This window comes from Aquarana catesbeiana, linkage group LG01, assembly GCF_042186555.1.
Source record: "Aquarana catesbeiana isolate 2022-GZ linkage group LG01, ASM4218655v1, whole genome shotgun sequence".
NCBI classification, from domain to species: Eukaryota; Metazoa; Chordata; class Amphibia; order Anura; family Ranidae; genus Aquarana; species Aquarana catesbeiana.
This window is the reverse complement of record NC_133324.1, coordinates 970,548,457-970,562,808: the sequence shown is the minus strand read 5'-3', so window position 1 is coordinate 970,562,808 and position 14,352 is coordinate 970,548,457. Positions and strand designations below refer to the sequence as shown.

At 42.2% G+C, this 14,352-nt stretch overlaps 1 long non-coding RNA gene across 1 annotated transcript; it reads left to right on the top strand.

Moving 5' to 3' along the window:
• The first annotated feature begins 364 nt into the window (after positions 1–364).
• On the top strand, positions 365–14,002 carry LOC141122974 (uncharacterized). Its single transcript, XR_012240744.1, has 3 exons — positions 365–614; positions 1,751–1,801; positions 13,957–14,002. It is a non-coding gene; the product is annotated as an uncharacterized lncRNA (long non-coding RNA).
• Positions 14,003–14,352: the final 350 nt, after the last annotated feature.

The following is a 14,352-nucleotide window of genomic DNA, read 5'->3' as shown; positions in this document are numbered from 1 at the left end:
CTTCTGCGTGTAGTACGGCCACGCTATGCTAGCATCCCTTTTTGTAACTGTAAAATGAAAAGTCCCAGTTTGACTTGAACGCTCCTCAATTATAGACACATTTATTAAGTAAGCTTTGTTTTATATAATAAAATAAAACTTCAAACGTTTTTATCCATGTATCGGTCTGAATTTCAGCATATCACATATATCACTTTGTCTTCTTTTTGGGGTTTCCTTATACTTATTATAGTAAAGGTTCCTCTTCTTTCCTCTATGTGATGACCACCTCTCAGGTGAGCCATGAACTACACTGCATCATATTTGAACCTAATCTCCTTTTCCAGGACTCTCTGATGGAAAACCAATAGAGTGTCTCAGGGGGAGAAAGAAGGTCTCAGTCACCTGCATTGAAGGCCACCAGAGGCCTACAGAAGGTTATGAGAAGGAAATTCATTTATGGTGTGATAACAGAGAAATCATCTGCTCAGTAAGTCTGAAAAATGTCAGCAATGATACGAAACCCCAGGAAGTCAGATGCAAGACACGGAAATCAGGAGAGGAAAAAGGCAACACTTACTATTGTCAGATAGAAAAGCCCCTCTACATATCAGCCCTCCTTTTCGCTCTTCCAGGTAAGTTAAATCTGCTTATATTTCACCTTCCCTGCCCCCCCCCCCCCCCGGCCCCTGATGTTAACCCCTTCCCTGCCAGTGTCATTGGTACAGTGACAGTGCATTTTATTAGCACTGATCACTGTATTAGTGTCACTGGTCCCCAAAAAGCTTGCCGCCATTACTAGTAGAAAATAAAAACAAATTATAAAAAATGCCATAAAAAGATCCCATAGTTTGTAGACGCGATAAGTTTTGCGCAAACCAATCAATATACACTTATTGGGATTTTTTTTTACCAAAAATATGTGGAAAAATATATATTGGCCTAAACTGATGAAGAAATTAGATTTTTTTAAATTTTTTGTGTTGGATATGTTTTATAGCAGAAAGTAAAAAAGATTTTTTTTTTTCAAAATTGTCGCTCTTTTTTTGTTTATAGTGCAAAAAATAAAAACCTCAGAAGTGATCAAATACCACTAAAAGAAAGCTCTATTTGTGGGGATAAAAGTATATCAGTTTTATTTGTGTACATTGTCGCAATACCGCACAATTGTCATTTAAAGTAACGCAGTGCTGTATCACAAAAAATGCTCTGGTCAGGAAACCTTCCGGGACTGAAGTGGTTAACCCCTTAACCCTGGCTAAGACTCTCTGGCCAATCGTGGCTTCCTGATTGGCTGAGAAGAGAACCAGGAAGACAATAGTGAATATTAATTTGCTTTTGTCACACAAGTGGGTGTACACTGCACCCCGAGCCCACCCTTTTTTGAAACCAATTAGAGCCTCAGGTTCTAATCATGTGCTTAAAAAAAGAGAAATCCATGTGTCCGGTGTTCTGCATGTAGATTAGGGGGCCGGATGCATGGACAGGGGGCGGCACCCCTGCACCCTCCATGGACAGGCCGCCATTGGTGTGAACCCAGCCTAAGGTTTTAAGTCATCTTCAGGCCTAAAATGTGTTTTTTAAGATAAGTGCAAAAAAATGTTTCTGTAATAATGTCCTATACAACAGAATTCAGGCAGGGTGAGGGAGGGAGGGGCAGAGTAGTGAACCAGGCAGTACTACATTGCAGGGGGTGGTATTGTAACACTGTGCATAATAAGCTCGTCAAATTAAAAAGTGAGGCCACTGACCTCTCTGTGTTGTTTGACAGGTAAACCCGGATCACAAGACTGGAAAAACAAAATGGCCAATATTTCAGAAGGTACGTATATTTTAGAACCTGTCTTTGTATTTGCTTTGTCCTGTAGCTAAACCAAAATACTCAACAACCCACTGATGACAACTGACAGACAGATTTCCACCCTGTCAATCTTCTCTTAACATTTTATTGGCTCAGCTGGTTTGGGGTTGCCGGAAACAGCAACATAAAACAATTCCCTCCACTCAACATTATCTTGTAATACCTTTAACCTGTCATAGGCTAATGAAGATTCGGTAGGCCAGACAGCTACCTTCAAGCATCTTTAGCCCCTCTGACAAGCTAGTATTTGATTTTTTAGGCCAATAATGATAAACTGTAGAAATAGACCAATAAGCTGACACCAGCAAAATGTAGTCGTGGACCATTAAAATGAGACTGTCAATTAGTATTAGTAGACTTTTGAGCTAAACCCAGCAATTGGTAGTAGTGGACCTTTGAGCTGAGACCAGCAATTGGTAGTAGTGGACTTTTGATCTGAGACCAGCAATTCTTGGTAGTAGCCATTTAGAGCTGAGACCAGCAATTGGTAGAAGTGAACCTTTGAGCTGAGACCAGCAATTGTTAGTCGTAGCCATTTGGAGCTGAGACCAGCAATTGGTAGTAGTGGACCTTTGATCTGAGACCAGCAATTGGTAGTAGTGGACCTCTGAGCTGATACCAGAAATTAGAAGTGAATCTTTGAGCAAGAGATCAGCAATTGTTAGTAGTAGCCATTTAAGCAGAGACAAACAATTAGTATTAGTGGAGCTTTGAGCTGAGACCAGCATTTAGTAGACGTTGACCTTTGAGCTAAGACCAGCAATTGGCAGTAGTGGACCTTTGAGCTGAGACCAGAATTTATTATTAGTGGGTCTTTGAGCCCAAACCAGCAATTGGTAGTAGTGGACCTTTGAGCCCAGTCCGGCAATTAATAGTCATGGACCCTTGAGCTAAGACTAGAAGTTGGTAAAAGTGCACCTTAGAGGTCAGGCCAACATGTATTAATAATAATCTTTTGGCCCCCGACCAGCAATAGTTAGAAGTGGACCTTTGAGCTGAGACCAGGAATCGGTAGTAGTGACCCTTTGATCTGAGACCAGCAATTCGTAGAAGTGGGCCCTTGAGCCGAGACCAGGAATTCATAGAAGGGGACCTTTGAGCCACCACCAGCAATAAGTAGAAGTAGACCTTTGAGCCCAGACCAGCAATTGGTAGAAGCAGACTTTTCAGCTGAGAAAAGCAATTAGTAGAAGTGGACCTTTTAACTGAGACCACCAATTGGTAGTAGTGGACCTTTGAGCTGAGACCAACAACTGGTAAAAAAGGACACTTGAGCTGAGACCAGTAATTGGTAGCAGATGACCTTTGAGCCCAGACCAGTATTTGGTAGTAGTAAATATATGAGCTAAGATCAGCAATTGGTAGTAATGGACCTTTGAGTGTGGACCAGCATTTGGTATTAGTAGACCTTAGAGCCTATACCAGCAATTGGTCATAGTTCACCAATGAGTTGAGACCAGCAACTGATTTAAACAGAATTCTTTTTCACCTTTAGCTTCCTCCGGCAGAGAAGGGGTCAAAGAAACCTGAACTGGATTTCCCAGATTTACTTCCTACCTAGGCAGAAAGCCTGGGAGCAAAGGCCCTTAAGACTCCTCATCATCTCAGGCAGCAAGTCTAACAGGCAACAAGAATCTTCCAACAGGACCTCCTTTCCAGGCTAAGCCTGAGGAGAAAACATCCTTCTAGAAGGTTTCTTCAATTATTTATTCTCTCCCCTAGCCAAATCACTGGCACAAAATACTCAGTGATTGACCAAGCTTGGATAATCGTTCATGACCCCATAGATTGTATCTTCTCATTATATTTGTGGGTGTATACTCCCCAAAAACAGGAATAAGCAACAAAGTCCTTGTTCTTAGGAGAAAACTAATGGACATGTGCAGAATGAAAAAAATTGTTTTTTTTCATTTTGATTATCGTTATTTATATAAATTTGTTTAGTTAAATATTTTTTTCGGAATTTGTTTTGTTTTTTCATATTCAAATCAATTTGCATTTTGCGAATTTGCATTCAAATCAATTTGAATTCGAATTGTTTTTGATTGGTTTTCCAATTTTCAAAGAGAATAAAATAGAATAAAAAATAAAGGAATAGAATACAAAAAAAAAATAGAATAGGAAAGAAAAGAATATAACAGAAAATAAAATAATAGAATATAATAGAGTAAAACAGAACAAAATGAAAATACAATAACAGAATAAAATTGAATAGAATAGAGACAAATAGCATAGAATGGAATATAAAAAGAATATAATAAAATAGAAATTAAATAGAAAGAATATAACCATCTTCTGAAATTAGAATAGAAAAGAATAGATTAGAAAAGAATAGAATAGAATTAAAAAAAAACAATAGAATAGAAAGAATATAACAATTTCCCAAAATGCAAATAGAATCAATTTGAATTTGAATAGAATAGGAAAGAATAGATTAGAATAGATAGGAAAATAAAAGAATAGTATAAAAGAAACGACAGAATAGAATAGAATATAAATTATATAACCATCTTCCTATTCTAATCTAATCTTTTCCATTCTATTCAAATTTGAATTGATTCTATTTGAATTTTGGGAAATTATCATATTCTTTCTATTCTGTTGTTTTTAAAAGTCTATTCTTTTTCTATCTGTTTATTCTATTCTACTCTATTCTATTATTTTCAATACACAGGCACTCAACAAGACAATACACAGGTACTCAACAAGACAATACACAGGTACTCAACAAGACAATACACAGGTACTCAAACAGACAATACACAGGTACCCAACAAGACAATACACAGGAACTCAACAAGACAATACACAGGTACCCAACAAGACAATACACAGGTACTAAACCAGACAATAAACAGGTACTCAACAAGACAATACAAAGGTACTCAACAAGACAATACACAGGTACTCAACAAGACAATACACAGGTAACCCACAAGACAATACACAAGTAACCCACAAGACAATACACAGGTACCCAACCAGACAATACACAGGTACTCAACCAGACAATACACTAATACTCAAAAAAGACAATACACAGGTAACCCACAAGACAATACACAGGTACTCAACAAGACAATACACAGGTACTCAACAAGACAATACACAGGTACTCAACAAGACAATACACAGACACTCAACAAGACGATACACAGGCACTCAAACAGACAATACACAGATACTCAACCAGACAATACATAGGTAACCCACAAGACAATACACAGGTACCCAACCAGACAATACACAGGTACTCAACCAGACAATACACAGGTACTCAACAAGACAATACACAGGTAACCCACAAGACAATACACAGGTACCCAACCAGACAATACACAGGTACTCAACAAGACAATACACAGGTAACCCACAAGACAATACACAGGTAACCCACAAGACAATACACAGGTACCCAACCAGACAATACACAGGTACTCAACAAGACAATGCACAGGCACTCAACCAGACGATACACTGGTACTCAACAAGACAATACACAGACAACCACGCGGTCACGTACACCACGTACGACGAGACTAGAAAAGGCCGGTTCAGAACCAAGCGCGGCACCCTTTGGGCTCCTTTTGCTAATCTCGTGTTAGTAAAAGTCTGGTGAGAGACGATTCGCGCTTTTTCAGACTCGTGGCTTTCAGATCGTTTTCTGCCGTTCAGTTTGTGCTTGTGGGTTTGTATCTGCTCTTCAGTGCGTGCAGTCAGTTCATATCGGAGTTTTCTGTGTGATCTTGCCTGCTCGTTGCTGTTTTTCAGGTCGCTCTTCACAGGCCTTGCTGTTCTTCAGTGCGTTCTGTTACTTCGTTCTGAGCAGCCGACCGTTTTCTAGCCATGTTTCGTATGCGTACTCCTCGTAGAGTTCGTGCTGTGCGGGGGCTTGGTGTTGGGGTCCTGACCTTTACACAAGTCCAGTCCATGAACAGGGTGGGGAGGAGTTCATGGACCAAGAATTGGTTGCTTCAGCGTGACCAGTTCTGTCATATGCCTTTGCTCCGTGAGATCCGTGAGAATAATCCTGATGATTTCAGGAACTTTCTCAGGATGACGGACCCCGTGTTTCACCGTTTGGTGGCTTCGCTGACCCCCTATATCAGCAGGCAGGATACCTGCATGAGGCAAGCCATCACTCCGGAGCAGAGGTTGGTCGCTACTTTGCGGTATTTGGCCACAGGGAGAAGCCTGCAGGACCTCAAGTTCTCGACAGGCATCTCCCCCCAGGCTCTGGGGATCATTATCCCAGAGACCTGTTCTGCCATCATCCAGGTCCTGCAGAAGGAGTATATGAAGGTAAGATTTTTTTCCTTTTATATCACATTTTATTGTATTGAGTGTTTGCTAATATATTGTATTTCTTTCCTCATTCCCTAATTACCATGATTGTAATATGCTGCGAATGTCCCCTTTGTCCTCATGCATGCTGGATTTTTATGTAATTATTATTTTATGTCCTTCATACATATTTGCCCTTCAATAACCTCTCCAGCATGGTGTCTCCTGCCCCTATATTCACCTCATGTAGTCACTTAACAATGTATTTTATCAGCTCTATAGTAGTGCTTTACCCCAAACACCCCCTAAAATGTTTGGAAATGTTATTTTTTATTTAAATTCAGGCAGAGTGCCAGAGGCTTTTTTTTGTGGTGTCCCCAAATTTTTTGTAACCCTCCCTCCCCCCAACTGCTAAGTCAGCTGATCCCAATTCTCTATCCTCAATCATCTATCTGCTGACTTTGCCAAACCCATACACACTATATCCATCTCTTTAGTGCTCAGATTTATGGATGAATTCCCCAAAGCATGTAGTGCAAGGGCCTGCCTGTATACTTTCCAATGGTACTGTTTAAAGTTTTTGTATCCTATTATTATCTTGATAGGTAATAGCAGAATGTCCAAATGTCCTCAAATGTGTACAGTGTGTATTTATATCTTTGTATTCAGACACTTCTTACCTGTCCAGTGGGCTGCCAATAGTGTAACTAAGGAGGGGCTGTTCCAAGTAATACCCTGTATTTAGGCATTCATCTCTTAATGAAGTGAAGAGGGTGACCTGTCCAAGAGTTCCCCCCCTATAATGTTAGAAATGGCACATGAGGGGGGGAGGGGGAATATGATAGGTGTACCTTATACTTTGTTGTTGTTAACTTCCCCTTAATAAATGCTATCTGGAGGTTGCCCCATAATGTTTGTGTATAATCTGCTTGCCATGTTTCTGTGAAAAAATAGTAATGTTTATTGTTTTTTCCTCAACAGTTTCCTTCAACGCCACAGGAATGGCAGACTGTGGCCTCCCACTTTGCCCAGCGGTGGGACTTTCCTAACTGCGGAGGGGCAATTGATGGGAAACATGTCCACATCATCCCACCACCCAACTCGGGGTCGTACTATTATAATTACAAGGGGTTTAATAGTACAGTGACGTTGGCGGTGGTGTCGGCTAATTACGAGTTCCTGTATGTGGACGTGGGAAAGAATGGCCGGATGTCCGATGGTGGAGTCATCGCCCAGACGGAGTTCTACAGGCGTCTCCAGAATGGCAGCTTGGACTTGCCACCTCCAGAGGACAATGTTGAAGGTCTCCCATTTGTGTTCGTTGCTGATGAAGCATTTGCGCTGGGGGACCACCTGATGCGGCCATTCCCGATGAGGACCCTCACCCCGGAACAGAGGGTTTTTAATTACCGGCTGGCCAGAGCCCGAAGAGTGGTGGAGAACACATTTGGAATCCTGGCCAGCCGGTTCCGATTATTTCTGACACCCATCCATATGGCGGAGTATAAACTGAACCATATAATACTTGCCTGCTGTATTTTTTTAAGAAAACATTCAGCCAACTATGCTGACTCAGTTGGGCCTGAGGCCGGAATCCCAAATCCATCAACACTGATGGCGCTTGAAAGTGGCCGTCCTGGCTTGCCCTCCCTGAGTGCCCGTGATGTCCGGTTACGATACCTGGAGTTCTTTGCGGGTAGGGGGGCTATCAATATGCCAGACAATCTGTGAAACCTTTTTCAAATAAAAAACAACCAAAAGAAATTCTTTGTGGACATTTACTGCTTGTGTTTGTTTTAGCTGACCCTGACAGAAATGTGTTGAGTGCAGAAAATGTCGTGATTGGGTAACCTTATAAAAAACACTGTTGGCTAGTACTTCCTAAATGCAAAAACACATTTCACTACAAGTGCACTTGCAACTGCACTGAACCTGCACTTGTAGTGCAAAGTGTATTTGCCCTTAGGAAATAACCCCCATTTTTGCATAAAACAGCAATTACATCACCCCAAAAGTGTTGTAGTGTTGAGACAATAATCCACACATTCTTGAGTAAGCCACTTTTTTAAACCTGCACAATAACATGTGCATTTACCAAAGGTTTTTAAAACAAACCAACATGTTTGTTGTATAACAATTTTTGCAGTAGCATTATCAAAAATCGAAATATCCATTTCAGATAAAACAGGCCTGTGTAAAACCAACAAGAAAGCCAAAAAACTTGAACTTACAAAGTTCACATATGGTAAAACCTGAAGGCTATATCAGACATCAGTATTTAGGAACTGTATTTGATATAGCGTTCAGATGGGTGGAAATCACCCCTGGAAAAGCCAAATTTGGAAGATGCACACCAATTTACGAATGTCAACATGTGCTATCTGCCATCAGGGGGGATCAAGGGACGTGTTTTGAGGGAGCAAGCCCTTCCTCAACGCGACTTTATAATTGAGGAAGGGGTTGCACCCCCAAAACGCGTCCATTGATCTCCCGTGATGGCAGATAGCACATGTTGGCACACTGCGTGCATCCTCCAAATTTGGCTTTTCTAAACATTGAAAAAAATTTTAGAAGATTGGACCACAATAAAACAGGTGATTTTGTGGGGTTTAAATTTGCCCCAAAACATCAATGATGTTATTATTTTTTTTAATAACATTACTGATTTGTTGCTGTATGTTGTGCAATTCGAGATTACACCCCATGATCTCCCCGATCAGTATCTGGGCACTTTCAGATGTGAAACGTTCTCTATCCCTCACATCACAATCACCTAAAAAGAGATAAAGAACAAAAAAAAAGGTCTCAAAAATCTGCCACCATCCATCTCTTTTACCTGAGCCTGTGGTCGCAGACACTCACCTGTTGTGGTGCCAATCTCCACCACATCTTCTTCTTCCTCCTGCTCTTCTTCTTGTGTTGGTGGTATTTCACCTTCTTCCATAGGTGGGGGGTCTGTGTTCTCCTGGGATGAGGGGTGTCCTCCGAGTCTTTTCTCCCCTATGTAAAACAAAAATGGTATACTTAGCACACAGATATTTGATGGCAGAACTAGAAATAGGAAACATTGCTTGGAAGTGGGGTACAATTGTCTATTTTAGCAGAGTTCCAAGATGTATATTTTTTAGTGGCCTTTGTCAAGCTGCAATACTTTACCTGTTTGGTACAAGCTTCACAGATGTAGCCCCCCCTATAGTATACACTGGAGCACCTGTGTGCCCCCCCTAATAAAAATGGTGTTCTGGAGTCCCACACTAGTGCTCCAGTGTCCAGATGTGAAAAACAGCTGCTCAGTGTCCTCTCCTTACACAGAATCTAGTTGGCATTTCATTCTAGTAACAAACCCATCTACACAAACAAATATTTGGCATCCAAGTAGGCCCCAAAAAATGTGTGAAAATGCATATGGCCTAAACAATGGTGTTCTAGAGGCCGAAAGAAAAATGTTTGATACGAACGAATAATGGGCCCATGAACATTAAAGTTGCCCTTTTAAACGTTACAATTAATAAAAGCATATGGAGCAGAACGAACGGAATAAAGACAGAAAGAATAGGAACACAGCACAACTACTTACTTTTTTGCAGCACTCTCCGGATCTTTCGGTACTGCTCTGGCTCTCTCAACTTCAGGTCCGACCACCGCTTCCTGAGCTAATCTTTAGATCTTCGTACCCCGAAATTCCTGTGAAGGCTTTTGATCACTTTAGCAATGATTTTTGCCTTTCGGATGTTGGGGTGTGGGTAAGGCCCATATTTTCAGTCATAGTCGGACTTCCTCATGATGTCGACCATCTCCAACATCTCCCCAAAGGACATATTTGTGGCCTTAAAACGTCTCCTTCTGGATCGGGACGTGCCTGGATCCGGGCTTTCCTCCTCCTCGTTGCTAGAATTAGCATGCACCTGCTGTAACTCCGCCATGTGCTCTTCACCCACTGCGCCAAACGAAAAGGGGCGGGGAATAGACTAGAAAGAACGTCAGGGGCGGGCGGAGTTACACGCATGCGCAGTGTCTATAAAGCGTAACACGCGTGCGTATTATGTACGATCTGTGAGGAAGGAGCATTGGACGCGCCGATCGTAAGAACGAAGGTAAGAGACAAACTTGTGCCTATACTGCTTCTAGATTGAGGCCTATATTGTAACAAGATTAGGAGCGTTTTGTCTGACATTAGGCTTTGTCTTGTGTTGTGTCTTGCAGTGAACATGGATATCTTAATGAAAGACAATGACTTCATGTCAGTATTCGTAGAGATGCTAAGTGAGCTGCCCTGTCTGTGGGAGATTACCCACCCCTATTTCAAGAACCAAGCAAAGAGGAAGGCAGCACTGGAGTAATTGTGTGAAATTGTGAAGCGGGTGATCCCCACGGCAGACATCACCTATTTAAAGATCTTCATTGGTGGCCTGAGGAGTACATATCTAAGGGAGCGCAAGAAAGTCCTGGATTCACAGAGATCCGGAGCAGCAGATGACATCTATGTCCCCAGGATGTTGTACTACGACAGGCTGCATTTTCTGGCAGGCCAGACTGAACCCAGGCCATCCCTCTCAAGTCTTCCTTCCACGCTTCCTTCCCCCCGGCTGAGGCTTCTGACGCCCAACCTGGGCCTTCCAGGCGATATGTGGAGGAGCCCAGCTTGAGCCAGGTATAGCATTCCTCTAAATATTTCTGCTTGTACAATCAATGATGTTAACTAGATGTTAGTTGGGAGTACTAATTTAGGATTGTGATTGATGATGCAAAACATTACAACCATGTCCCTTTTTCATACACAGGGAAGTCTCAGCCAGGAGGTGGCCGGGCCGAGCCGGCTGGCTGATCTGCAGGTCCCTCCACCCCCCCTGAAAAGAGAAAGTGGCAGTAGGAGGAGTACCCTAGAGGAGGCTGCTATAGCATTCTTTTGGAGGGCTACAGAGGTCCTGGGAGCACCACACACCATGGAGGAGAACATTGCTGCCTTCATAGCCTATAAAATGCAGAGGATGGAGGAGGGCCAAAAAGTCTTTTGTGAGGCCCTCATATCGGAGGCTCTGGAGAAAGGTATGAGGGGCCAAATTACACCTCAGACACACCTTCGCGTTGGTCCTCCTCCTCCTCCTGCAGGTCCTCCTCCTCCTCCTCCCTCTCCTCCAGGTCCTCCCAGTCCTCCTCCAGGTCCCCCCAGTCCTCCTCCAGGTCCCCCCAGTCCTCCTCCAGGTCCCCCCAGTCCTCCTCCTCCTCCAGGTCCTACTCCTCCTCCTGCCACATCTCCAACTGCACAGCCACAGCCCGGAAGGAAGCGTGGAAGGAAGACCAGACAGTGATTGCCCTGGGTTCAGTCTGGTCGGCCAAAAGATGCAGCCTCTTGTGGTACCACAGCCTGGGGACACAGATGTCATCTGCTGCTATCCGGATCTCTGCGAATTCTGGACCAGACTGCCCTCCCTTAGATATGGCCTCCTCAGGCCACCAATTTTGATGTTGAAGAATTGATGTCTGCCGTGGGGGTCCCAGGCTTCACTAATTTCTCCTGTTGATCCAGTGTTGCCTTCCTCTTTGTTTGGTTCTGATCCCTTAATAAAGGATTTTTGTTTTGAATTATACTCTCCTATGTGTTTTACTTCAAAAAGGACAGTTGGTTTGTGAGGATTCAGGTACATTTCAAATATACAATGTGAAATGAACAAGGGACACCAACACCAAACAATCTCCTTGAGATTAAATAATAAAAGATATCAATGGTGTTGGGGTAACTTGACACACAAAACACACCCAAAAATATTCTGGAGTAAAAATAAAAATAACATTGAACAAAGATCAGCCTTGGAAAAAATCCAAACATTAAAGAAAAAAAAAAGGCTTAAAATCCAAAAAAAAAAAAATAAAAAATATAAAACTGTCAGATGTGACAACTAATAACAATATATTCAGGGAATCCCACTAAAAAAACACAAATAAAACTTTGTGAGAAGTGTGTGTGAATATGAGCAGCAAAACTACTTAATTCTTGTCACATTATAAAGAAGAAGAGAGTGCGCTGTATTAAACCATTTTGAACATTGCAGCGTGACGAAAGTGGTGTCGGAACTTCTTCTGAGCATGCGTGGCACTTTGTGCGTCGGAACAGGCCACACATGGTCGGAATTGACGCGATCGGATTTTGTTGTCGGAAAATTTTATTTCCTGCTCTCCAACTTTGTGTGTCGGAAAATCCGATGGAAAATGTCCGATGGCGCCCACACACGGTCGGAATTTCCGACGTCACGCTCCGATCGGACATTGTCTATCGGAAAATCCGACCGTGTGTACGGGGCATAATACTCAAAAAGACAATACACAGGTAACCCACAAGACAATACACAGGTACTCAACAAGACAATACACAGGCACTCAACCAGACGATACACATGGAATTCAACAAGACAATACACAGGTACTCAACAAGACAATACACAGGTACTCAACAAGACAATACACAGGTACTCAACAAGACAATACACAGGTACTCAACAAGACAATACACAGGTACCCAACAAGACAATACACAGGTAACCCACAAGACAATACACAGGTGCTCAACAAGACAATACACAGGCACTCAACCAGACAATACACGGGTACTCAACAAGACAATACACAGGTACTCAACAAGACAATACACAGGTACTCAACAAGACAATACACAGGTACTCAACAAGACAATACACAGGAACTCAACAAGACAATACACAGGAACTCAACAAGACAATACACAGGTACTCAACCAGACAATACACAGGTACCCAACAAGACAATACACAGGTACCCAACAAGACAATACACAGGTACCCAACAAGACAATACACAGGTATTAACCAGACAATACACAGGCACTCAACAAGACGATACACAGGCACTCAAACAGACAATACACAGATACTCAACCAGACGATACACAGGTACTCAACCAGACAATACACAGATACTCAACCAGACAATACACAGGTACTCAACCAGACAATACACTAATACTCAACAAGACAATACACAGGTACTCAACAAGACAATACACAGGTACTCAACCAGACAATACACAGGTACTCAACAAGACAATACACAGGTACTCAACCAGACAATACACAGGTATCCAACAAGACAATACACTAATACTCAAAAAGACAATACACAGGTTACCCACAAGACAATACACAGGTGCTCAACAAGACAATACACAGGCACTCAACCAGACGATACACGGGTACTCAACAAGACAATACACAGGTACTCAACAAGACAATACACAGGTACTCAACAAGACAATACACAGGAACTCAACAAGACAATACACAGGTACTCAACCAGACAATACACAGGTACTCAACCAGACAATACACAGGTACCCAACAAGACAATACACAGGTACTAAACCAGACAATACACAGGTAATCAACAAGACAATACACAGGCACTCAACCGGACGATACACAGGTACTCAACAAGACAATACACAGGTACTCAACAAGACAATACACAGGTACTCAACAAGACAATACACAGGTACTCAACAAGACAATACACAGGTACTCAACCAGACAATACACAGGTACTCAACAAGACAATACACAGGTACTCAACAAGACAATACACAGGTACTTGCAGACCCAATTTCCGAATTTCTGAAAAACGAAAATGCGTCTGAATTTGGAAAAAAACGAACTGTACACGTCTAAAAACTAACAAACCCAGATAACAAGAACAGAGCTCAGGCTGGCTACGCTAAATCTAAACTACACACCAGCTCATGGCAGGGTCCTTACATGTATAATGAAGAAAAGTGATGTCACTAAGTTGTCTATCTTGTCTGGCAGGGGTGCCTGGAGTACAAGAGTGGCTGAACAAAAGTGAGGAATTCTGGGAAGGTATGTATTTTTATTTTAAAATGTATATTTTATTACAACTAGTAGTAGTATCTCAATCTCTCTCTGTATTAGTGTGTTGTGATCCTCTGCTCAGCAGAAATCAGGCCGGGGGGAGGGGGACCTAAGCCACCTTTTCGTCAAGCCAAACCCGAACACTTTAGTGGCGCACTGCCTTTTTTTTGTAGAACATGCTATAGGATTGTAAGAAACTTGGGACACCTTTGAGTTATCCTAGGAGAGTAGTAAGGAGGCACATAGCGTGCTGCAGTGAACAGAGGCTGTGGCCAAATTGTGTTAACAGTGGAGAGGGGGGTGGACTTAAAGGGGCATGGTTAAATAAAACAA